The sequence below is a fragment of the Camellia sinensis genome, chromosome 15 (genome assembly GCF_055761805.1).
Source record: "Camellia sinensis isolate YWXY chromosome 15, ASM5576180v1, whole genome shotgun sequence".
Lineage (NCBI taxonomy): Eukaryota > Viridiplantae > Streptophyta > Magnoliopsida > Ericales > Theaceae > Camellia > Camellia sinensis.
In genome coordinates, this window is record NC_138975.1 from 67,515,340 (window position 1) to 67,540,807 (window position 25,468).

Consider the following 25,468-nt stretch of genomic DNA (forward strand, 5'->3'; position numbering starts at 1 on the left):
TTATTTCTGTTTTTGTTGTTTAATGAAATGCCATAATAGTGATGTAATGAATGAGTAAGATTGACTTAGTGGGACATCGATTGTGCCAACTAAAGACATGTCCTATTGTTTCCACAGGGCCATTGCCAATATCACGACGCAGATCCCTCTTTACTTTGGAAACTTCGATGATTATCCTTTCATCGAAAGCCTACAATATACTTCCCTTCTTCCATGTGTAAAGGTTGCTCTTATAGATAAAACGATACGTGGTTCATTGCAGATCAGGGTTTTATTTCCATATCCTTATCAATTATTTCCTAAAGCAATCAATGCTGGTGAATGCCAATTCTTTTTTTCTTTTTTTTTGCATCGTCATTCTTATTTACATTATGAAGACTACCTCGTATTGTGAAAATAATATTAGTATAGTATAGACTATACTAATATTATTCTCACACGTATATGCTTTACTATGTTTATATTTTCTAAGGTGGATCCGTTCCTACATCTGGTGAAAGATTGCAAGTTACAAGCAGTTGACACTGGTTCTCCCCTTCCCAAAACTGTGTATGGATCTAAGGAAGATGATAGTTCTGCTTCAAAATCTCTCTTAGAAATAAAAATCACAGAGGACTAGTCTAGGGAATCCTTAGCATCTGTGATTGTGAAGAATTTGGATAAGTCATCATTAGATGTAAAACTTTGGCTTCTTTTGGAAGTATCCTTTTTTGGCTTTTTAGTTCGACTTATTTTTGTGTTTAGTGATTTTTTTTAAAAAATAATGTTGAATTTTTTAAATTTAAAAAAAAATAGAAAATACAAATGGTAAGCCAATTTTCGTAATTATATAATTTGGCTTATTTTTGTTTTTAGTTAAACTTTTTTTCTTTGCAAATTGATTCAAATTTTGTAAATTTTAGAATGATCTTGTCACCACGGACTTAAAAAAATTAAAAAAAAAATTGACTCAAAATTTAAAAAAAAATTCAAATAATTTACAAAATCTTTATAGAACATAAATCAGCGACAGAAAACTTTGTAAGCCATAAATCTTTGTATCATTATACAAAGATCAGAATTATAAATAAATCAGTGATTTATGGCTTATAAATCTCAAAATCTTTATAAGCCATAAGTCTTTGTAAAGATTTATTTATAGATAATTATATGAATGCTTGTAATTAGTTCATTTATTTATAAATAATTAAAAAATAATTATAAAGATTTACAGGTATAAATAAAGGTTTATGGTAGCCGCAAATCTTTATAAGCCATAAAGATTTAATTTAAAGATTTATGAGTGACAGAAATCTTTATAATTATAAGCCATAAAAATTGACTCAAAATTAAAAAAAAAAAAATCAAAAAATTCAAAGGTTTATTTGTAGATAATTAAAAAATAATTATAAAGATTTATGGGTATAAACAAAGATTTATGGGTATAAATAATTATAAAGATTTCCTTCAACCCCTTTGTTGAAAATTTCCTATAAATATAAGCCAAAAATTTCCTGTAAAGATAATTATAAGCCAAAAAAATTTTTCATTATCCCTCTGCCCCTGCACCATAAACAAATAGTAAGTTATAATTGTTGGAGAAGGTGAGACTTATGATTTTGGTGAATGATGATTAGTGAAGGAGTATAGACACATGATACTTCGAGTGTTTGTTGCATTAGGAGTGAGGCATTCAGTATTCCAAGGGTGAGCTACTGGTATACCTCTTTATCTTTTCTTTGTTCAAGCACAGACAACAAAATAATGGAAATCATTTTTTTTTATTTATTTATTTAGATTGGTGAAGAACCCTCAAATGTTTTTTTTTAATTAAAATTAAAATAGACTCTTCTTGATTTGTTTGGCTCAATATTATCATATGTGTGAATGAGAGAGTGGAATTTGCAAATATACAAAGGGATGCTCTACCATTTTCTCTCTTTTCATTCTTGCTTTGCCTTTCACTCAACCACCTCTCTCTACCATCTCTTCTCATTGATTTGGTTCAACCATTGATAAATCTCTAGCCTTTCCTTTCTATCTCCAACAAAATTCATCATTTTTAACAAAAGTCACCTTCTCCTCTAAATTTTAGGTGTGATTCACAATTTCCCGGTGACCTTGAAAAACCCATTTCATATCGATATTAATCAACCATGGAGGGAGAGATGAAAGAGATTTTTCTTAAAATTTACCAAAAGATAAGAAAAACCAAGTTTGATAAGTATTGTGCCGCCGCAAATGTAATTTTTGAAATTTTAAGTGCATCCTTCGAACAATTTGGAGAGGGAAGAAAACTTTTTTTCTTCTTCTTGGTATTGGTACTGCTCTACTGATTGTGGTCTTTGCCATTAGAGAAATCGTTTGGATGAAGAAAAAACACATTTCGGTTAGATTTCTCGATTTATTTGGCTTGATAAGTGCTCTCGTGCAATTTTTTTTTTCAATGCTTCAATTGAAAGTATCACTCAAGTTCTCAGTTTTCTCACTCTTGCTTACGGCAGCCATCATGGGTCACAAGATTTTTTGGGAGCCACGCCATCATCGCTGTTATGCCATGCTATATTGTGATGACTAGGTGTGTCACTAGTTTCGCTCTTCGTTGTTTGACCTTGGGTTTGCGTTAATAGAGTGTCGGGATTGACTTCGAGCCTTGTTGAGTGTTTGGGGTTTGTGGTGTCCGAAGGGCTATTCTCAATTGAATACTTGTTCTTGTTATTCGGTATTGACTTTCACTTGTCTTGGAGAGTGCGAGGTTGGGTCCGGAGTGCGTAGATTTGAGCTGAGGAAGTTCTGGGCTGGAGAACCAGGGCTGCACGTGTGGGGCACGTGGGACGCACATGCGGAGAGGGGCCGCACGTACTAGAGGTGAGGCCGCACGTACAGAATTCAAAAGAGGTTCGGGGCAGCACACTGCAATATATGCAGGTGTGGAGCAAGGTGCGTACGGAGATGGCCGCACGTGCAAGAATGAAGGTCGTACGTGCAGAAAGGCGGCTCTGCACGTGTCGCACGTGAAGGACACTGGGCAGTCCGAAAACCCTATTTTTTTTTTATCTTTTAGTGCTGAATGTATCTCATAGTTTCAACATCTGCCTCTCTCCAAAAACACTTTTGCTCCTCTTTCGTTCTAAAAACCTTCACCAAACACTAAAAATCTTTTATTTTTTGCAATCCATTGGGTCTAGATCTATCATCTCTCACAAGTCTTGAAGATCAAAGCCAAAATTTCACATTGTGTGGTGGAACTCGAAAATCCCTCATCTTTGGCTCTAGGGTTTCATCATCCTCTTCATCAAACTCGAGGTAGGGATTTCTTAAGTTATATATATAGGTTTTGCAAGGATTGATGAGGGTTTTGGATTTGTTTTGGGTATAATGTGAGGGTTTGATTTTTGTTCATGAATATAAGTTTCTTTCAAAAAGGGGGTTTTAAAATCTCAAATTTTTTTTAAAGATAATGTCTTGAGGGTTGTAACCATCTTGGTCAAGGGAATAGTGACTTCATTGGTATCACTTTCAAAGGTTCTGTGTGTGTGTGTGTGTGTGTGTGTGTGTGTGTGTGTGTTGTAAAAAAAAGAAGAAAACCTAGAAATTTTGGGGATTTTTCTTGAATAAAGGAAGATAAGGGTTTATGGGTTGCTATATATGTATATATACATAAATTCATAGTTTCATGTCATGATAAGTAAAGAAAGTGGAGAGTTTTCTTGTTTTATTACAATGTGTGTGTGTATATATATATATTGATGTTGGGTTCTCTACACATGGGAACTATTGAAATTGGAGATTGTTGTGTAATTTTTGCTATAACCTTAAAATGGTGAAAATGATAGAAATGCCTGAATTGGGGACATGTTGTTATGTTATTGATAATTGGTAACAAATTTTGGGCTATTTGTAGAATATCATTGCAAGGAGAAAAAGGAAATTTGATCATGATGGTATGTTGTTGATATTATGCTGGAAGTGGACAATTATGGCATTGCATATTCATTCAATCGAACATTACAAGATTATTATTTAGCTTTGGCATGTGTATAGACATTACAAGCATTATAGTGTTGCAAGTTTTGAGTTGAGATGTGAAATCATTTACTTTGAGAAAGAAATAATGCAAAATGAAATTATTGAAATGTTTTGGGGTAAATACGTTGGTAAGTCCGGGGGTGAAAGACCGAAAACACGCGCAGAGGAGGTACCACTTTCCTTCCGATTAGCAATGGGTAAAGTGGGGTTTTTGGTAGTGCTTGTTTAGCCTACATGCAGACACCAACCTAGGGATTACCTGAGTCGTATTTACCGCCCCTATTGATTAAAATTGGTAGTGTCAGAATTGTTGAGATTTACAAACTGTTATTGAAATATGATGATTTTCAAGAAGGGCATGTAATGAAAATTTTCTTTAAAATGGCATTGCATGGCATTTGCATTTAACATTGGAAGGTTGCATAACTGTATATACTTTGTGAGAATTCTCTACTGGGCTTTATGCTCACCCTTATGGGTTTTGGTGCATGAAAGGACGTGGTGAACCCGCCAAATTAGGGCGTGGAAATATGTTTTGAGAGCACAAGGCTCTTTGTTGTGATTGTGAATTTTTGTAAGCCAAGGGCTAAACATGTATGGGTCCAAGAGACCATTTTGTGTAACCAGGCTTATGCCTTGGAAGATATAAGCCCTTAAGGGCATTTTAATTACTTGAGACTAGATGCTTCACATGCTATAGATTCATGTATTTTTCATACCATTGAATGTATAATTCGCATGTTGAACTTTTGTATAAACTTTGTTGATTAATGATTTAAAGATGGGAAAATTGTTATTATTATTGAGTGGATTTTGGTTGACGTAGCTAATTTATATTGGATATTTTCAGGGCGTTACAACTTGGTATCAGAGCTACCGGGTTTGAATACTTGGGGCTCACGGGAAGTAGTTGTTTTGCCATAAAGGGTTCATTTCGCATGATTAGGAAATGTTTTGTTTTTCGTGATTATGTGATAACATGCTTATGTTACTATATGGGTATGGGATTGGGGTTTTGGGATGTTATTTGTGCCTATTAGATTCCTTGAGGTCTTATTAGAAGGGTACTTGATCAATACTCATTCTACTAAGAATTCTTGATTTTTCATGGGACGAATCTCGTCACTAAAAGATAATCAGTATGTAGTTACGTGACTAAGTGCTTATGTGGAGTGAATTGAATTGTTTGTGTGGTAGAGTATATATGATTGTTGTAGTTTAACGTGTGAGGTTAGTTGCGAGCACAATTATGTGCTAAATTGTTTATCTTGATTCTCAATTAGGATGTCAGGAAGGGGTCAAACTCGTGGTGATAGAGGTGGAAGGCGTGGTCAGGGTCGCCATGGTGTGCATGGGGTACCGATCCATGAGGTTCTGGTGCAAGAAGAGGGAGTAGGCCAAGCTAATATGGCCGAGCAAATGGGTCAAACTGAGATACCGGGGCAAGCGGGTCAAGCCGCAATGGGGGCCCTAGCCCGAGAAATGCCAGGGGCATTGAAGGAGTCCATGAACATACTTAGGGCAGAGAACCAAGCTAGGGAGAACGCCATAGAGACAAGGGCAAGCTTCCTCACGAGAGAGTTTTTGCAGGCCAAGCCAGATGAGTTCCATGGTGGCCCCGAACCTAAGAAAGCAGATGAATGGCTCGAACAGACAGTGAAGACATTCGAGATGCTTCACATAGAAGATAGTGAGCTTAGAGTGACTCTTGCGAGTTACTATCTGAAAGGGTAACGCGGGTCAATAGTGAAAGTATGCTAAAGGCCGAATAGAATCGACATGGGAGGCATTTGTGGTGACCTTTCAAGACAAGTATCTACCTCTCACTGCTAGGGAGAGGTTGAGGTAGGAGTTCCAGGACCTTAAACAACTCAATATGTCTGTGGCCAACTTTGAAACGGCCTTTTCTAGTTTGTCCCGGTTTGCACTGGAGTTGGTAGCAACGGAAGAATGCGGTTGCATTGAGTTTGAGAAGAAGCTTAGAACCAAGATCTTGTTCAAGGTTGCCGGGAACATGATCCGGAACTATGACCATCTTGTGGAGGCGGCCGCGCATGTGGAGATTACCGTCGAGGCCGAGGAGGAGAGACTTCAGAGTTCGAGGTCTAGGGGCTAAGGTTCACAAGGGGACTATAGGCCCAACAAGAAGAGTAGAAACACCTTTTCATCCCAATCTCAACCACAACAGTCTATATCTACCTTTCCCTTGCCTAGTGCGGGCTCGGGAAGGAGTGTATCGAGTGGGTTTTCTTGCTTCAAGTGTGGCCAACCGGGTCACAAGGCCTTTGCATGTCCACAAAAGGGAGGAGGACAATAGATGTTGCCACAACCACCACCTAACCTATCTCAGAGTCAGGCTCAGAGTAGAGGGTCGGGCCTATTTGTTATCAATGCGGTCAGTTACGGCATACGAAGAGAGCTTGCCCGTAGTTGGGTGGTGCATCTAGTACATCAAGGTCGAGGCAGACTCAGACCCACCAGTAGTCTCACTCAGTTCAGACTTCACGAGTTAATCAAGAAGCCGCTTCGGCTCAGTCAGTACAATATGCCTATGCTCCGAGAGACGAGCAGGTTGATCAGAGGCCACAAGGGCATATGTATTCTATTACTGCGCCAGAACAGTTGCCGGGATCCTCAGTTGTGAGAGGTATTTTTGTTGTGTGTAATTCTTTGGCTAATGTGTTGATATACACGGGTGCATCTCATTCATTCATATCTGCTGCATTCGCATCTGCATTGGGATTAGAGGTGGCACAGTTAGCGTCTCCGCTCAGAGTAGAGTCAACAGTTGGGGGTACAGTTGACTTAGATCGAGGGTGTCGTGGTTGTAAGATAGAGGTTGCTGGGCGCTAACTCCCATTTGTTTTTGTCTTGCTAGACATGTCGAGTTTTGAAGTTATTCTAGGCATGGATTGGTTGTCCTCATATCGAACAATGATTGATTGTCTTCGTCAGAGGGTCACAGTGTGCACCTCGAGTGGTGATTCTTTTTACTTTCTAGAAGACCAGGTTGATAGGGTCTTGTCGCCAGAATTTGACCCTCGTAGTAGAAACGAGCTTAGTGGCCTTCTTGCTACTACCTTGGATAGTGAGAGTGACAGGACTCGTGCTAAGTTGCCAAGGGTAGTTTGTCAATATCAGGACGTATTTCCTGAGGACCTTACTAGTTTGCCACCCCACCGGGAGATTGCGTTCACCATTGACTTAGTGCTTGAAACGACACCAATTTCTATGGCACCGCATAGATTTGCACTCGCCGAGTTGCATGAGTTGAAGATTCAACTCCAAAAGTTTTTAGACAAGGGTTTCATTCGCCCTAGTACATCGCCTTGGGGAGCGCCGGCTCTTTTTGCAAAGAAGAAGGATGGGTCGTTGTGGTTGTGTATCGATTACCGCAAGTTGAATTGAGTTACCGTCAAGAACAAATACCCCTTACCCAGAATAGATGATTTGTTTGACCAACTTAGAGCGTCTTGTTGCTTTTCGAAGATAGATTTGAGGTCGGGGTATCATCAGTTGAGAGTCTGAGAGGAAGACATCCAGAAATTGGCCTTTCGTACGTGTTATGGCCGTTATGAGTTCCTTGTAATGCCATTTGGGTTCACAAATGCACCAGCTTCCTTTATGGATTTGATGAACCGAGTTTTTAGAGAGTATTTGGATCACTTTGTGGTCATCTTTATGGACGACATTCTAATTTATTCGACTTCCGAGGAGAAACACGAGACTCACTTGAGGGTAATGCTTGACTTGCTTAGAAGAAATCAATTGTATGCCAAATTTGAGAGGTGCGAGTTTTGGCTCACCGACGTCAAGTTTTTGGGCCATGTAGTGTCAAGGGAGGGAGTAACTATGGATTATTCAAAGATAGACTCTGTACAGGATTAGGAGCAACCTAAAAATGTTTTTGAGATCTGGAGTTTCTTGGGATTGGCGGGGTATTATCGGCGTTTTGTGAGGGACTTCTCTAGATTAGTCGCGCCTTTGACTAGATTGACTATGAAGGGGGTTAAGTTTGTGTGGAGAGGCTTGTGAAAAGTCTTTCCAAGAGCTTAAAACTAGATTGACTACGGCACCGGTGTTGATCATTCCGGAGAGAGGTTTGGGTTACACTGTTTATTGTGATGCGTCTCGGGATGGGCTTGGTTGTGTTTTGATGCAAGGGGAAAAGGTTGTAGCTTACAGTTCACGGCAGTTGAAGACTCATGAGAAGAATTACCCAATCCACGATTTAGAGTTAGCCGCAGTAGTGCTTGCCTTGAAATTTGGAGGCATTACTTGTATGGAGAGAAGTTTGAGGTTTTCTCTGATCATAAGAGTCTAAAGTATTTGTTTTCCCAAAAGGACTTGAATTTACGTCAACGGAGTTGGTTGGAATTTTCAGAAGATTATGATCTCGAGTTACACTATCACCCGGGGAAGGCCAATGTAGTGGCCAACGCCTTAAGTCGAAAACCCGTGAGTAGTTTGGCAAGTGTGGCCATTCGGGAATGGGTTATGTTGGGGGATATAGGCCAGATTGAATTGCATTTGGGTGAGTCCGAAGAGGGTGCAACATTGTTTACTTTGAGTGCTCAACCTGTCTTAATTAGCAAAGTTGTAGAGGCACAACAAGGGGACCGTGAAGTGGAGTTAATTCGTGATAGAATCTCCAATGGGAAGGAAGAAAAGGGTTTGAACATTCACTCGGATCAGAGCGTACGTTACCTAGACTATTTGTTTGTATCTGAGTATTGTAGAGAGGAAGTGCTTCGGGAGTTCCATCACTCACACCTCTCGGTACATCCGAGAGGCACCAAAATATATCGTGACCTTAGCCATCAGTTTTAGTGGAGGAGTATGAAGCGGGATGTCGCATCCTTTGTGTCCAAGTGCCTTACTTGTCAACAGGTGAAGGCTGAACATCAAAGACCAGCGGGTTTGTTGCAACCCTTTCCAATAGCTGAGTGGAAATGGGAACACGTTACCATGGATTTTGTAGTTGGGCTTCCTAGGACACAGCGGGGCAATGACGCCATTTGGGTGATTGTTGATAGGTTGACTAAGTCTACACATTTCATTCCGATGCGTACTGGCGATTCAATTGAGCACTTGGCAGAGTTGTACGTTAGAGAGATAGTTCGACTTCATAGGGTTTCAGTAACCATTGTATCGGATAGGGATCCTCGTTTTACCGCCCGGTTGTGGCAAAGCCTTCAAGAGGCATTAGGAACTAAGTTGACTTTTAGTACCACTTATCACCCTCAAACCGATAGGCGTCAGAACGTACTATTCAAATTTTAGAGGACATGCTTAGAGCTTGTGTCCTAGATTTCAACGGGTCTTGGGAGAGGCATTTACCGTTGATTGAATTTGCCTACAATAATAGTTATCAAATTAGTATCGAGATGGCACTGTTTAAGGCCTTGTATGGCCGACCTTGTAGATCACCAGTTTGTTGGGCCGAGGTAGGGGATGTACCTATAGACGCACCCGAATGTCCCAGGAAAATCCCATTTTATTCATTGGGCTCACTACATTTCAGACTCAATGTCACGATTCTTAATCTGATCTTGCAAAGTGCAATGCGAGATTGATAAATCACCAAAGAGTCCAAATCCGGCAAATCGTTTTGAAAAACTGATTTTTAGAAAGTAGTGCCAAACATGGACTGCTTTGCCAGATACAGAGTCGCCACCTAAATATTTTATTTTAGGAAAATTTAGGAAACCCTGACTCGCTACCTAAGGCCACGTGTCCGTCATCACCAAAGTTGCCTCGGCTCGGGAACTTGGGTACGATTGGGGAAGGTCATGCAATGAGCATCCCCGCTCGCCCAATCAAAGATCGACCTGTACTAAGCATGATATCTTGTTTTTGAAAACACATGTGTTCTTATTTTGGTTTATTAGCTAGAATTACTATGTGATGCGCACAGCATACAAGTATAGACTGAATCGCCTAAGTTGGAACAAAACATCTCATATTTGTTTGTTTTGAAAACGATTTGCTACTCGCAAGTAGGCTAAAATGCGGATTTTGCCACCCTCAAGTGGGCTTAGGAAAACATTATTTTGCCACTCTCAAGTGGGCTTAAAACTCGTAATCAATGAATTGTTCCAATTCAAGTAATCCAACCTCCACCCACAGGTGTAGACACCCCATTTTGACCGGCCCTAAGACTCGGGCGCTTTCTTTTGATTACCCGATGATGACAATTAGAATGTGTTTCTCACAAAATTCTCAGTAAGAAAGATGGAATTTAAGTTTTAATCCCAACCTTCACCCATTTTTTTGGCCAAACTATTTTAGACCTTAAAACCCTCTTTTCAAAATATGTTTTTTTTAAATGTTTCTACGATGTCCCGAGGCTTCCATTTCGATTAAAATATTGCACTTTTCAGTAAACCGAGTAAGGACAAAGTGGAAATAAATGGAAGGGAGGTGAAATTTTTGAAAAATATTTAAAAATATCTTCTTTATAGGTTTGGAGTTGAAGGAAATAGGAGGGGATGAAAGAAAGCTGGTTTAGGAAAAGGATGAGTATCAAATCATTAAGAAGGAAATGAGCAGTCTTCACTAAATTAGGCATTTCTGTTTTTACAATTGGAATTTAAATGTGAGGCTACCACCATTAGAAATTAGACTTCTGGGGCTTCAATTTAGACCCGAGAACCACCTTAGACCAAGTCCAAATAAGGGAGATATGCCCATTTGAAGTTGAGCTTAAGAGCAGATTTTGTTGATCTAGCCCGAGACAGCCTTCACTAAATTAGGCATATCTATTTGTACACTTGGAATTTAAATGTGAGTCCACCACCATTGGAAAGTAGACTTCTGGGGCTTCAATTTGGACTAAAGAACTGCCTAAAACCAAGTCCATATGGGGGAGATATGCCCATTTGAAGTTGGGCTTAAAAGCAGATTTTGTTGATTCGACCCAAAACAACAATAGCCCATTTTTTCCTGGTTTTGGTTCGGTTGGGACAACCCATTTACCCATTTTTTGAGCCATTCAAGTGCATCCACTCATCCTCCATTATACCTAATCATCCTCCATAGTCAAAAAGATATTTTGTTTGCATCCATAAAGGAGTATCCCATGCAACCACCTTGAAAATTTGCCCTCCTATCACATTCTTGTCTCCCACCTTGTCTCCCACCTTCTTTTTGACCTTTACTCTCCGCCTATATAGAATGATCATATTGTAAGAGATGAGGAGGACCACGAAATTGAAGTGAAAGGAGAGAGAAAAGAGTGAAAAAAGAGAGAAAATTTGAGTTGTTTAGCCAAAAATATTCCTATCTTCCATATACACCCCATACCTTCCATAGCTACTGAAATTCCTCATTTCCATACACCAAAACCACTCAAAAAATTCTGATATAGCCAAAGATCAATCGCCTCGATCATAAGGAAGAATGTTTAGTTATTGAAAGTGAGAAAAACTAGAGAGTTAGCCACTTTCCATACCACAAACTCCATAAACTCCATAATTTCGAATTGAGGATTTGAGAACACACTTCCTACACTTGAGGGTGATCAAGAGGAAGTTTGGAAATCAAGAAGTTCAATCTTTCTTTGGAAGGTGAATTTTTAATCTTTCATTTTCTTATATTTTATATCTTCTATTTATATTCTTGCTTCTTATTTCATTGTGTTTTGTTATAATCCAAGTGGTTTGTTTATCTCATATTTATTTTCTTACTTTATATTTCATAGTGTGTTGTTATAATCCTAGTGGTTTGTTTAGCTCATAATTATTTATTTATTTATTTTTATTCGCATACTTTAATTTCATATTAGTTTTGTTGTAATCTTGCATGTTTTACCTCATATTTATTTTTTTCGTGTATTAGTCTCATTTTAGTTTTGTTGTAATTTTGCATGTTCTATCTTATATTTGTTTTATTACTTTAGGTTTATGTTGTGAGTTTGCACTTTTTTTATTTTATTTTATATTTATTTTCTTTTTTTTAATCTAACCGGTAGTGGTTAGTTGAGCCACCTACATATTTTTTGTTTGTTCCTTTTCTTGGTTTCGCAACAAGACAGGTTTTGCTTGGCCTAGTTCGCCGGCCGGCCTATTTGGCCGGTCGGTTAGCTTCTTCCGAACAAGATGGCGTAATCTCCCAATATTGACCAATTTCCACCAGCGGTTCTAAAGAACATGAAGCTTTTATTTTATTTATTTATTTTATTTTGAGTGTATTGTGAGGTTTTTATTTTGTTGTAATATTCTCCTCATCCCTCTCTAATTTGGTTTGTAATTATTCTTTAAAATGTTGTAATAATTCCCCGCCCCGCTTCTTTCTATCCCGTTCTTTTACTTGCTTTCTTTATTTGTACATAAACATCATATTTATTTTTCATCATAGTTATGCTTTGCATCCATGTTTCATGCATCTTGATTCGGCTAAGTTTGCATTTGTGGATTTAATCAATTCCTATGTGATTATGTGCGCTACCTCATGTTCTTGAGATGATTCACATATCATATTTTAGAAGCCGAATCTTTAGTTGCATCTCATGAGTGAATTGTATTAGGGTTTTGTATATAAGATCATGCATATTTTACTAATTTTGTTTTGCAGCTTGTTCGTGGGACATCAAACATGTGAGTTTTTATGCTTTAGCATCCCGTGTGTGTGGGTTTTTCTTACTATGTCTAGCATTCTACCATGAGGCTAGTTGCTTATGTGATATAACTCTATGAATGCCAGTGGATGGAGGTTGTGTCGCTTAATTTGGAATGATGTTGATTTTTCATGCTTGTAAACTCAATTCATTTGGGTTGTACATCGTCAAAACTCTTTCAAAATGAATGGCATAGTCTATACTTGTATGCTTCACATAGTAAATTTTAGGATTTATTAACTAATCAGAACATGAACATATAAATAAAATAAAATTCATATCATGGTTAGTAAAGGCCGATCTTTGATCGGGTGGGCGGAGGTGCTCATTATTGACCTTCCCCTCTCATACCTAAGGTTCCGAGCCAAGCATCCTTGGTTACGACGAACAGTGGCCTTGGCACGAGTTATGGGTTTCCTAATTTTCCCAAAATAAATATTAGGTGGCGACTCTGAGATCTGATGACGCAGTCCATTTTTGACAAAATTGCAATAAAATGGATTTTCAATAAAAGTTGCCAAATCTGGACTCTCATCTATGTTTCACATTGCACTTGTGAGAATAGATCAAAGAGATCTCGGGGGTCCGAACTGTTTAACGCGCGCGGGTACCCCCCGGGCATGTTACAGTTTCTGGTGACTCTGCTGGGGATTTTATGAAACCTTGACTCGAACTCCATGATATGACCTTTATTTTCAATTATATGTTCATTGCATTGCATTCATTGGTGCACTTCAAGTCCTTGTGTTGCCCAGATACTGGTGGGAGCACAGGTAAGCTTTTTGTGACACTACACCTATTTTTATGATACTTTAGAGGCCTTGTGTTGTAACTTTTTGAGATTTGTCAAAAGGGTAGCTTTGCTATGTAGCCCTGCTATCTAGCTTTGCTATCTAAGGTTCTCAGACTCCGAAGAGAGGCTATTTGACTCTTCTGATTTCCTGGGATCTTTATTGGTTATGACCCAAAGGACTCTTTGGTAACGTCACCTTGGCTTCAACCCGTAAAGTAGAGCCAACCTTGTACATATAGTGAGCTATAGTACCTTTCAAATTAGGACAGGATGCTTTCCCATTTCTAGGATGTATGATACCGCTTGTGTGAATAGTGAAACCCTAGATCATTCCAAGCTAGGACAAGATAACCCTACCCTCTTTGGGGGTGTTTGTTCTCTTTCCTGCTTTATGTGTAATGTATTGGATCTATACAGGGGTTCTCAAATTCGAATGAGTGGCTCAAGCTGTTCAGTTTAGCACCATTACTTCAAAAACAAAAAAATAACAAAAACATAAAATCAAAAAAAAAAAAAAAAAATTTGTTAAAAAAAAAAATGCCGATATCCCACAAAGTTGACCATCTCTGTGATTGGGGAGTGACCACCTGTTGATTGCATGAGCTTTATTTTGAATGTTGTGGCTGGCCCACACTTTGACTAGCAATTTATTTTGAATGTTGTGGCTGGCCCACACTTTGACTAGCAAAATTGAGAATGGTTTTATTCTGAGTTCTAAATTGAGTATTGAGTCTAAGTTTGACTCCACCAAGTTTGTAGAGTCAGGCTCGAGTCAGCCTAATGAGTCAGAGTCTGTTGATTTCGATAGTGCTAACCTAGACATTTCTGTCCTGTCTAGGTCCTCTTTGTCATTTTCTTTTGAGTATGTTGTCAAAAGTCTGTTGCCATTGCTGAGTCATAGTCTCTTTTCAATAAACAGAAAAACAAAAAAACAAAATGCCATAAAGTCTGCCTACTTCTCTGTGCCTTAATTCATTGCATTGACCAAAGTTTTTCAAAACTTTTTCCAAAACTCTGATGAAAACAAAGAGGAAGAATTTCCTCGGGATTTGCAAATTTTGATCAACTGAGAAGAAGAGAGGTGTGCTAAGCCTTTGATGAATAAAATCATTTTTGTTAATGTGGGTACTGAGAATGATCCTAGCTTTCCAAATTGGTTCTATCTTATCTTCGTAAGAGTACGGGTGATTAGTCACTTTGTTAAAAGATTTCAAAAACTGTTTTTGCGTGGTCCTACGAAGACATGCTTGGAATTGATTATATAGCATAAGATCCCTCTTGACTCGTGGTCCGACCTCCTTAGCTCCTTAGCTTTCAAACCTTGATTCGAAGTATTCAATGATCATTCAAAGTGTAAGGCTTGCATAGCCGAATTGGAAATAGCCCTTGAACTAGGGGCCATGATGTGATTCAAATGGAGGCAGCCCTTCAACTAGGGGCAATAAGGTCGAATATGATTTAGATTGGAAATAGCCCTTGAACTAGAGGCAATGATGTGATCCAGATTGGAAACAGACCTCGAACTCAGGGCAGAGAATATGATATCAATTTGAAACAGCCCTTGAACTAGGGGTAAAAGTATGAGGCTTGGATAGCTGAAATGGAGGCAGCCCTTAAACTAGGGGCAATAAGGTACCACCCTTGAGAGGCTCGCTGGGTTGAAAACTCGGAAGAGCGACCCAGGCAAAAGTTAGAGCACAAAAAAATAAATAAAAATAAAAAGAAAAATGAAAAGCTCGCAAGGTTGAAAACCCGAAAAGGGCGGCTTTGGCAAAAGTTAGAGCATAAAAGGAGAGTGTCAATACCCGAGTGAACCTTAGCCAAAACTATGTAGGGCCAGTGATTCAGATTGGAAGCAACCCTTGAACTAGGGGCAAGAAGGTCGGATGTGATTCAGATTTGAAGCAGCCGTTAAACTAGGAAAGGTTGGATATGATCAAAGAGTTAAAACTGAATCGTTTCCCAAAGAAGACCGCATAGAAAGGCAAAACCCATAATTTGAGAGAATGAATTTTATTATTGAAGGACAGTCGGGTTCCTATCCACTACACTAGGGGCAACACTAGGGGCAAATTCAGACCCATTTAGTCTAGTCCCTACATCATCATATCTACTGGTCAAGTGTAGCAGTCGTTCTTATAGATGGCCTAGAGATTTCACACCCAATCAACATGGTCAAGTTAAAATAAAAATAACCCTTGAGAGGCTCGCTGGGCTAAAAACCCGGAAGGGCGACCCATGCAAAAGTTAAAGCAGAAAAACAAAAAAAATATATAGAAAAAAAAATGAAATGAACAAAAAAAAATAAAATAAAAATAAAAAATAAAAAATAAAAAATAAAAAAAATAGAAAAATGAAAAAATGAAAAGCTCGCAAGGTTGAAAACCCGAAAGGGCGGCTTTGGAAAAAGTTAGAGCACAAAAGGAGAGTGTCAATACCCGAGTGACCCTCAGCCGGAACTACGATGGCCTGATTCCTATCTTGAGGATACGTAGGTAGCTTCATCTTGAAGTTTGGCCCTAATAATTTTTCAACTCATTCATCTCGTCCATGTTTGCTTGGTGTGTCTTTAGTCGACTTGGTTGTCCTATCCGTGTTTGATTGGTGTATCTTTGTTCTGCTCAGTTCAATTGGTTTGATTTAACTTGGTTCAATTCGGTTCGATTCGATTTGGCGGTTCGGTTCGGTCTGGTCTGGTTTTGCTCGACTTCATTCGGTTCGGATTGGCTTGGTTCGGTTGGCTTGGTTCAGATATCACCTTTGATTATCTGGTTTGGGACTATGCACCCCGATGGTTGATCCCATGTTGTTTGAGTAGTGGCCATTTGCAAAAATAGGTTTTGATTAATTTGAATGAAGTTGACTGATTTTCTCAAAAATTATTCCATTTTTTCAAAACTTGGACCATTCTTTGGATTTAAAAAGGGAAAATTTTTAGTGCTCACAGCTTAGCTTATGTGATTTCAAAACAGAAAATGGAATAAGTATGCTAATCTAACTCTTATGTTGATCAAAACATGTTTACAAAAAAATCAAGAGACAAAAAAAAGGGAAGGCAATGAACTAGGGGCATAGTCGAGTCGAAGATTCTATCTTCTCCACCACTCGAGTCAACTATTCAGTATATATAAGTGTGTATTCATACCAATCAGGGTATTCATACCAGTCAGTGTATATAAGGATGTTCCTTTCATACCAGTCAGTATATTTATACCAGTCGGTGTATTTATACTAGTCAGTGTATATAAGTGTGTTTGGATTAATTTGCTTCTTTTTTTTTAGTTCGTTAGGTCATTTGTTGATTCAGGTCAGTAAAGAGTCAATGTCTAATTCAGAGTTCAAAAATTCAATCATTCTCAAATTCAATCAAACAAATTGTTTTCAAGCTTAAAGTGATATGCCAGTCATGCTAGTGATGAGCAAAAAAAGAAACTGGTTTTATTGAAGTCAGGGGAGGACATCTCCGATTACAGAGATTCAACAAAAAAAAAACACAAAAAACACAAAAAAAAAAACAAAGAGAGAGAGAGGAATCTTTTTCTTCTTTCTTCTCCGGCAACAACCCGGCAGCGAAGATTGCAACCGGCTTCATTTGCACACAACTTCGTTGCCTGACTTTACCATCAGCTGCCTCATTTCATCTTTACTCCTTCGAAGCTTTTGAAGACTCTGCCTCGGCCTTGGCAGAGTTTCCAAAGGAGATTATTCCCCGTCGGCTATCAAATTGGTTGTGCGAAGAAACTCCGAATCGAGTCACAGAGGTTGTCAGTCGTTTCAGCTCTTTGTTCTGCTTTTTCAGCGCACTAATTTCTACTCGAGCGTCTTTGTACATACGTTGAAGAAGGGAGAGTTGTGCGTGTAACTGATGTACTTCACATGTCCTGTTCTGCAGTTGTCGAGACAAGTTGGAGACCGCTGTCATAGTCTCCACACATGACCTCAGCGTATACGAGTTTGCTTCGATGTCAGATTGTGCCGCCATGATTTGTTCAACTGACATCACTGGAAAGTTAAAAACAGGAGAAGGAGGAGGAGCTCGTGGTTGAGGTTCAGGGGAGTCGAAATTGGTCATCTCTATCGTAGACTCGTTTAGGTCTGGAAAAAGAGTGAGAGAACCTTGTGAAGAGGCCATGGCAGAGAAGAGTAATGCAAAAGAAAGAGGTTGCAGAGTGGTGACAGAGAAAGTTTACAGGCTTTTGCTCTGCCTCTCTCTTTCGCAGGCCTCAACTTAAGAAGAGGATGAAGCCAAAGAAGAAGACAAAGAGGGAGGAAGGCTCAAGACGATCATTGACAATCGGGGCAGGACTGGATAGCCTGTCGATCAGGCGCCGCGATTGTTGAAATTGTGCGCCAGACACAACGCTCGAAGAAGATGACGGAAGAGAGAGTGAGACAAAAATAGGAGAGGAGGGAGAATTACATATATATATATATGTATATGTATTGTATATTTATGTATTATATACATTTATTCGACTATTTTTGTCACAAGAGTGGCTTGGTGAAGTGGTCTGATTCGATGTTTGAAGGATGGAAGGCTGAGCCCGAGGTCAGGGGTTCGAATCCCACAACAAATGTTTCTTTTGTTTTCTTTTGGTTATATATATATATATATATATGTCTCGTATACCTACATATATATATATATATATATTTGTTTGCATATTTTGTCACAAGAGTGGTTTGGTTCAGTGGTTCGGCTCAGTGGTTGAGGACTAGGAAACTAAGCTTAAGATCAGAGGGCCGAACCCCCGTATCCATGCATTTTGTGTTTATCCTTTCTTTTTGTGTGTTTTGTGTACGCACGCTGTCATATACCGTATATATCTATGTATATATCCGTATGTCTTTGTATATGTCTGTACATATCTGTATATGTATATATCTGTAGATGTATATATGTATACCGTATGTACATATCTGTGTGTATTTTTGTCTGTATATGAATATATGTATACCGTATATGCATGTCTGTGTATATTGTCGTATTTGTATGTATTTTGTCTATACATGGTATATGTATATGCTATTTGGTTCGAACATACAATTCCTTCTTTCATTCTGTGCATCTATCGCACAATAATCTCACTTCATGCACCTACCACATAAATGCATCAGATTCAATCGCCCTGTCTTGGGCATCGCACTGTCTTGTGCATCATCAAATTCAATCGCACTATCTTGTGCATCATCAAATTCAATTGCCATGTCTTGGGCATCGCACTGTCTTGTGTATCATCAGATTCAATCGCCCTGTCTTGGGCATCGCACTGTCTTGTGCATCATCAAATTCAATCGCCCTGTCTTGGGCATCGCACTGTCTTGTGCATCAAATTCAATCGCACTGTCTTGTGCATTATCAAATTCAATAGCACTGTCTTGTGCATCGTCAAATTCAATCGCCCTGTCTTGGGTATCGCACTGTCTTGTGCATTAAATTCAATCGCACTGTCTTGTGCATCATCAAATTCAATCGCCCACCCTGTCTTGGGCATCATACTGTCTTGGGCATCGCACTATCTTGTGCATCATCAAATTCAATCGCCCTGTCTTGGGCATCGCACTGTCTTGTGCATCCAATTCAATCGCACTATCTTGTGCATCCCTACATCGCACTATCTTATGCACCCCCCACTTGCACTGTCTTGTGCACCCGTATTGTGCTATCTTGCGCATTCACCCATATCGCACTGTCTTGTGCACCTGCATTGTGCTTCATTACGCTATTCTGCGCATTCACTCAAATCGGTTAAAAACAGTCAGGTGTGCCTATCTGTTTACACCACCCCGGTTAAAATACAGTCAGGTGAGCCTGTCTGTTAACACCACCCCGGTTAGAATACAGTCAGGTGAGTCTGTCTGTTTACATCACCCCGGTTAGAATACAGTCAGGTGAGCCTGTCTGTTTACACCACCCAAATCGGTTAAAAATAGCAGATGAGCCTGTCTGTTTACACCACCTCTTCTCCTCTCGCGTGAGACGCGTTAGGATTGCAAATCGGTTAAAAACAGCAGGTGTGCCTGGTGTTTACACCATCTTTCCTCCTTACATTCTATGCATCTAACGCACAATAAAGCACCTACCGCACAATTTTGATTCCATCACACTGTCTTGTACAATTTCAATTTAATCGCACAATCTTGCGCATTACACCATCTTGTGCACTCCCTTGGTCTAGGAGACCTTAAATCCTCTAAAGGTGCAATTCCTTTGGTGTTTGTCGTGCCCGAACGACTTCAGGTGATCCGGTATAACCACCTGCCTGTGTTTGCAATGAGTTCCTATGAGACCAACTGCGACGGTGGAAACTAGAGTTCAAATGGCAATGCCTAGAATGAAAAAGGTTTGGAATTTCCGAGATTAAAGTCTGGTTTAAATACCCAGGGGTGTATCCCCAGCTTGAAATCTGTATGGCAGCCCCATAGGTTGAGGTAGCATGTATGCACCTCAATTCTGGATACTGAACCAACCTAGTCTGTCACCCCATTGGAGAATAGGGAAAGTTGTGAATATGATCAGGAATAAAAGCGGCATCGGTGGCTCCTACATGTAGAGGTTACCCCTTGTCATTCTACCATACCTTCTTCCACTTGCATGAGATGCGTTTGGATTTCGAATCCACCTTTACTCCTTTTACGTGAAACGTGTTAGGATGTCATTTTCTCTGGTTAAAACCTTCCCCCTCTCCGTATAAAATACGGTTAGGTACGCCTGTTGGTTACACCATTGTTGTTCTCCTTGGTTAAAACCTTCCCTCTCTCCGTATAAAATACGTTGAGATACGCCTGTTGATTACACCATTGTCATTTTCTCGGGTTAAAACCTTCCCTCTCTCCGTATAAAATACGTTGAGATACGCCTGTTGGTTACACCATTGTCATTTTCTCTGGTTAAAACCTTCCCTCTCTTCATATAAAATACGTTGAGATACGCCTGTTGGTTACACCATTGTCATTTTTTACTTGGTTAAAACCTTCCCCCTCTCCGTATAAAATACGGTTAGGTACGCCTGTTGGTTACACCATTGTCATTCTCATTGGTTAAAACCTTCCCTCTCTTCGTATAAAATACGTTGAGATACGCCTGTTGGTTACACCATTGTCATTTTCTCTGGTTAAAACCTTCCCTCTCTCCGTATAAAATACGTTGAGATACGCCTATTGGTTATACCATTGTCATTTTCTACTTGGTTAAAACCTTTCCCCTCTCCGTATAAAATACGGTTAGGTATGCCTGTTGGTTACACCATTGTTGTTCTTCTTGGTTAAAACCTTCCCCCTCTCCGTATAAAATACGGTTAGGTACGCCTGTTGGTTACACCATTGTCATTCTCTTTGGTTAAAACCTTCCCTCTCTTCGTATAAAATACGTTGAGATACGCCTGTTGGTTACACCATTGTCATTTTCTCTGGTTAAAACCTTCCCTCTCTCCGTATAAAATATGTTGAGATACGCTTGTTGGTTACACCATTGTCATTTTCTACTTGGTTAAAACCTTCCCCCTTTCCGTATAAAATACGATTAGGTACGCTTGTTGGTTATACCGCCATTCCTCCTATCGCGTGAAACGCGTTGGGATTGCAAGTTTACTCGGTTAAAAACATCAAGTGCGTCTGGTGTTTACACCATCTTTCCTCCTTTCGCGTGAGACGCGTTAGGCTGTTGTTTCACTCGGTTAAAATTATGTTGTGACACATTTGCATGTGATTTTGTGGCACATTTAATGCAATGCACCCCCTGTTATGTTTCATATCATTTGCACGAAGCTTGCCTCTTCATTGTTGTCATCTTCATATCTTTATCATCACTCCATGGCATTGTATTGCATTGCATAATCATGAATTTTCAAACAACTGGCTTCGCAAAGCGTGTAAGTCCAACCTTCAAACTGCATTTTGAGCATGTCACTTCCATTCTGCCCCTGAACTACGCTGGTTTGATTCCTTGCAAAAGGATACGTAGGCAACCTTCGGGTTCAACCACTTGCATTGCATCTTGTTTGTTTGCCCAAGTCTTACGGCCTTGTCAAAAGGGTCGTCTTTGGGCTTTGACATTCACTCACGTCATGAAATGACTTTGAGCTCTGTCAAAGAGGGGCAACTGTAGACACCCCATTTTGACCGGCCCTAAGACTCGGGCGCTTTCTTTTGATTACCCGATGATGACAATTAGAATGTGTTTCTCACAAAATTCTCAGTAAGAAAGATGGAATTTAAGTTTTAATCCCAACCTTCACCCATTTTTTTGGCCAAACTATTTTAGACCTTAAAACCCTCTTTTCAAAATATGTTTTTTTTAAATGTTTCTACGATGTCCCGAGGCTTCCATTTCGATTAAAATATTGCACTTTTCAGTAAACCGAGTAAGGACAAAGTGGAAATAAATGGAAGGGAGGTGAAATTTTTGAAAAATATTTAAAAATATCTTCTTTATAGGTTTGGAGTTGAAGGAAATAGGAGGGGATGAAAGAAAGCTGGTTTAGGAAAAGGATGAGTATCAAATCATTAAGAAGGAAATGAGCAGTCTTCACTAAATTAGGCATTTCTATTTTTACAATTGGAATTTAAATGTGAGGCTACCACCATTAGAAATTAGACTTCTGGGGCTTCAATTTAGACCCAAGAACCACCTTAGACCAAGTCCAAATAAGGGAGATATGCCCATTTGAAGTTGAGCTTAAGAGCAGATTTTGTTGATCTAGCCCGAGACAGCCTTCACTAAATTAGGCATATCTATTTGTACACTTGGAATTTAAATGTGAGTCCACCACCATTGGAAAGTAGACTTCTGGGGCTTCAATTTGGACTAAAGAACTGCCTAAAACCAAGTCCATATGGGGGAGATATGCCCATTTGAAGTTGGGCTTAAAAGCAGATTTTGTTGATTCGACCCAAAACAACAATAGCCCATTTTTTCCTGGTTTTGGTTCGGTTGGGACAACCCATTTACCCATTTTTTGAGCCATTCAAGTGCATCCACTCATCCTCCATTATACCTAATCATCCTCCATAATCAAAAAGATATTTTGTTTGCATCCATAAAGGAGTATCCCATGCAACCACCTTGAAAATTTGCCCTCCTATCACATTCTTGTCTCCCACCTTGTCTCCCACCTTCTTTTTGACCTTTACTCTCCGCCTATATAGAATGATCATATTGTAAGAGATGAGGAGGACCACGAAATTGAAGTGAAAGGAGAGAGAAAAGAGTGAAAAAAGAGAGAAAATTTGAGTTGTTTAGCCAAAAATATTCCTATCTTCCATATACACCCCATACCTTCCATAGCTACTGAAATTCCTCATTTCCATACACCAAAACCACTCAAAAAATTCTGATATAGCCAAAGATCAATCGCCTCGATCATAAGGAAGAATGTTTAGTTATTGAAAGTGAGAAAAACTAGAGAGTTAGCCACTTTCCATACCACAAACTCCATAAACTCCATAATTTCGAATTGAGGATTTGAGAACACACTTCCTACACTTGAGGGTGATCAAGAGGAAGTTTGGAAATCAAGAAGTTCAATCTTTCTTTGGAAGGTGAATTTTTAATCTTTCATTTTCTTATATTTTATATCTTCTATTTATATTCTTGCTTCTTATTTCATTGTGTTTTGTTATAATCCAAGTGGTTTGTTTATCTCATATTTATTTTCTTACTTTATATTTCATAGTGTGTTGTTATAATCCTAGTGGTTTGTTTAGCTCATAATTATTTATTTATTTATTTTTATTCGCATACTTTAATTTCATATTAGTTTTGTTGTAATCTTGCATGTTTTACCTCATATTTATTTTTTTCGTGTATTAGTCTCATTTTAGTTTTGTTGTAATTTTGCATGTTCTATCTTATATTTGTTTTATTACTTTAGGTTTATGTTGTGAGTTTGCACTTTTTTTATTTTATTTTATATTTATTTTCTTTTTTTTAATCTAACCGGTAGTGGTTAGTTGAGCCACCTACATATTTTTTGTTTGTTCCTTTTCTTGGTTTCGCAACAAGACAGGTTTTGCTTGGCCTAGTTCGCCGGCCGGCCTATTTGGCCGGTCGGTTAGCTTCTTCCGAACAAGATGGCGTAATCTCCCAATATTGACCAATTTCCACCAGCGGTTCTAAAGAACATGAAGCTTTTATTTTATTTATTTATTTTATTTTGAGTGTATTGTGAGGTTTTTATTTTGTTGTAATATTCTCCTCATCCCTCTCTAATTTGGTTTGTAATTATTCTTTAAAATGTTGTAATAATTCCCCGCCCCGCTTCTTTCTATCCCGTTCTTTTACTTGCTTTCTTTATTTGTACATAAACATCATATTTATTTTTCATCATAGTTATGCTTTGCATCCATGTTTCATGCATCTTGATTCGGCTAAGTTTGCATTTGTGGATTTAATCAATTCCTATGTGATTATGTGCGCTACCTCATGTTCTTGAGATGATTCACATATCATATTTTAGAAGCCGAATCTTTAGTTGCATCTCATGAGTGAATTGTATTAGGGTTTTGTATATAAGATCATGCATATTTTACTAATTTTGTTTTGCAGCTTGTTCGTGGGACATCAAACATGTGAGTTTTTATGCTTTAGCATCCCGTGTGTGTGGGTTTTTCTTACTATGTCTAGCATTCTACCATGAGGCTAGTTGCTTATGTGATATAACTCTATGAATGCCAGTGGATGGAGGTTGTGTCGCTTAATTTGGAATGATGTTGATTTTTCATGCTTGTAAACTCAATTCATTTGGGTTGTACATCGTCAAAACTCTTTCAAAATGAATGGCATAGTCTATACTTGTATGCTTCACATAGTAAATTTTAGGATTTATTAACTAATCAGAACATGAACATATAAATAAAATAAAATTCATATCATGGTTAGTAAAGGCCGATCTTTGATCGGGTGGGCGGAGGTGCTCATTATTGACCTTCCCCTCTCATACCTAAGGTTCCGAGCCAAGCATCCTTGGTTACGACGAACAGTGGCCTTGGCACGAGTTATGGGTTTCCTAATTTTCCCAAAATAAATATTAGGTGGCGACTCTGAGATCTGATGACGCAGTCCATTTTTGACAAAATTGCAATAAAATGGATTTTCAATAAAAGTTGCCAAATCTGGACTCTCATCTATGTTTCACATTACACTTGTGAGAATAGATCAAAGAGATCTCGGGGGTCCGAACTGTTTAACGCGCGCGGGTACCCCCCGGGCATGTTACAACAGGCATTCAGGCAGTTATATCACATAAGCAGTTAGCCTCATGGTAAGTATGCTATCATGACAGTCACACACATGCAAGGATACTAAAGCATAAACACTTACCGAGTACTCCAAGCCAAAACAAAAGCTATGTTAGAAATCAATGCATGATCCTAGTTATGTCAAGAATGCCTAATGCAACACATACAAAATGCAACTAAGATAGGCTCGGCTATTCTAAAATGTCATGTGAAATGCAATTTGATACGTGTATTCAAACAGGAATTGAAATACAATGAAGTTAGTATGATGCGCCGAGCCCGATGCATGCAAGACAAATGAATGGATGCAAACATGCGAGCATAAGGATGCTAATTGAAACATGCCTTAAATCTAACCATCGTAAGCTGGTAAATAAAAGGGAGAAAGAAATGGAGGTTGGAAGACATGCATCACACACACGCACACTTATTTACAACAGTTGTGCCCTCTCGACGGAGGGTCCGAATGAATAATACAGAACCAACTAGCTAATCTAAGCTAATCTAATTAAACTAGTTATTACACAACAGAATGAATAACAAGCTATAGCTAATTATTACACAACTCTAACTAATTAACAAATTAACTAAGTTAGCAATTAAATAAGCATATAAACTATATGATGTAGGCTGCCTCAGCTCTGCTTTGGATGACAAAGGATGCATGCATGCTCGAGTCGCTTTGTTCGGAAATCCCTCGCGACGCCCCGATTTGCCTCTGTTTGCAATTGATCTCAGAAACTTGCACCAAGCTCCAGAGAGATGAAACTCCACCTTGGGAATCTGTAGGGATGCTACCAACCAGATATTGG

At 38.9% G+C, this 25,468-nt stretch overlaps 1 long non-coding RNA gene across 1 annotated transcript; it reads left to right on the plus strand.

Moving 5' to 3' along the window:
- The first annotated feature begins 10,152 nt into the window (after positions 1-10,152).
- On the plus strand, positions 10,153-23,775 carry LOC145813960 (uncharacterized). The gene is made up of 2 exons (XR_014357449.1): positions 10,153-11,576; positions 12,583-23,775. It is a non-coding gene; the product is annotated as an uncharacterized LOC145813960 (long non-coding RNA).
- The last annotated feature ends 1,693 nt before the right edge of the window (positions 23,776-25,468 follow it).